The sequence below is a fragment of the Leuresthes tenuis genome, unplaced genomic scaffold (assembly GCF_036924035.1).
Source record: "Leuresthes tenuis unplaced genomic scaffold, fLeuTen1.0.hap1 SCAF_18, whole genome shotgun sequence".
Taxonomy (NCBI): Eukaryota; Metazoa; Chordata; class Actinopteri; order Atheriniformes; family Atherinopsidae; genus Leuresthes; species Leuresthes tenuis.
Window position 1 is genome coordinate 1966765 of NW_027325372.1, and position 2125 is coordinate 1968889.

Here is a 2125-nt window from a genome sequence, read left to right on the forward strand (position 1 = left end):
GGGCCTGATAACTGAAGGCTCTGCCTCCCATTCTGCTTTTAGGGGCCTGATAACTGAAGGCTCTGCCTCCCGTTCTGCTTTTAGGGGCCTGATAACTGAAGGCTCTGCCTCCCGTTCTGCTTTTAGGGGCCTGATAACTGAAGGCTCTGCCTCCCATTCTGCTTTTAGGGGCCTGATAACTGAAGGCTCTGCCTCCCGTTCTGCTTTTAGGGGCCTGATAACTGAAGGCTCTGCCTCCCATTCTGCTTTTAGGGGCCTGATAACTGAAGGCTCTGCCTCCTATTCTGCTTTTAGGGGCCTGATAACTGAAGGCTCTGGCTCCCATTCTGCTTTTAGGGGCCTGATAACTGAAGGCTCTGCCTCCCATTCTGCTTTTAGGGGCCTGATAACTGAAGGCTCTGCCTCCCATTCTGCTTTTAGGGGCCTGATAACTGAAGGCTCTGCCTCCCATTCTGCTTTTAGGGGCCTGATAACTGAAGGCTCTGCCTCCCGTTCTGCTTTTAGGGGCCTGATAACTGAAGGCTCTGCCTCCCGTTCTGCTTTTAGGGGCCTGATAACTGAAGGCTCTGCCTCCCATTCTGCTTTTAGGGGCCTGATAACCGAAGGCTCTGCCTCCCATTCTGCTTTTAGGGGCCTGATAACCGAAGGCTCTGCCTCCCATTCTGCTTTTAGGGGCCTGATAACCGAAGGCTCTGCCTCCCATTCTGCTTTTAGGGGCCTGATAACCGAAGGCTCTGCCTCCCATTCTGCTTTTAGGGGCCTGATAACTGAAGGCTCTGCCTCCCATTCTGCTTTTAGGGGCCTGATAACTGAAGGCTCTGCCTCCCATTCTGCTTTTAGGGGCCTGATAACTGAAGGCTCTGCCTCCCATTCTGCTTTTAGGGGCCTGATAACTGAAGGCTCTGCCTCCCGTTCTGCTTTTAGGGGCCTGATAACTGAAGGCTCTGCCTCCCGTTCTGCTTTTAGGGGCCTGATAACTGAAGGCTCTGCCTCCCATTCTGCTTTTAGGGGCCTGATAACTGAAGGCTCTGCCTCCCATTCTGCTTTTAGGGGCCTGATAACTGAAGGCTCTGCCTCCCATTCTGCTTTTAGAAACTCTGGGAACCACAAGGAAACCTGCAGGCTGGGCCTATAGCAGCAGAACTATGGGATGTTTCAGGCTCACCTGAGCCGTCCCTAACTATAAGCTTCATCAACAACACGATGCTCTGCGGTTAGCTCAGTTCATCAGGTCCAGGTTTGGTAACATCATTTGACCAATAAATAAGGTCAGCTGACGACCTGAAAGCCAAGTCCAGACTTTAACGCCGTCACACGTTTGGGATGTGCTGGAGAAGACAGCGTTCCCCCCGTCTGTCGTCAATATAAGAAACTGAAGGGAAATAATGCAACTCTGGATGCTGCGACAGACTCTAAGCTTGTTGTTAAACCTCAGCAGTGTGTGAAAATAAGCGTTTTTTTGTTAAAATGTGACTGACTTCAGCAGCAGGACAAAAACGTCCCGTCTGGGGCTGATTCTTAGTTCTGCTGCATGGATCCGTGCACACTGGAAACACTGCGCTAAACTGACAGGGAGATGTTTCCTTCCAGCAGTAATTAAAGCTGCACTGATCACTACTAAGTAATCCACTCTGCTTCCAGGCATGTTGGGGAACAAGCCGCTGCCTTCGCAGCTTTAAATGCTGGTTTTCAGTGAGTTTGATCCCTTCAGACGTGCTTGAAACGTTCCCAGCACACATTGATATTTCACTTTAATGTTTGCTGTAGCTCCCTTCGTGTTTCACGCACAGTTAAAGGTTGAGATGAGCATGCTTTGCGTGAGTGAAACGGCCCTAATGTGGCTCAGTGTTGCACTTCGGTGACCAGAAGCAGCAGGTTGTCTGTATCCGTGGGACTGTATTAACTGCTGATCCCAACTGTGAATTAATCTAATCTAATCTTAAAAAGACAGCATCTGTGGCTTTGGATGAAAAGTGGACTGTTTCTGGACCTCAGCAGCAACAGGAGTGCAGGGAAACCTCCATAACTCCCCCTGCTGGTGGTGTGAAGAACTGAGCCGTGCAGCAGAATAAACTACAGAAACTTCTCATTTATTCAATGCTGTTTTAAAGTTGTTCTGAATTTT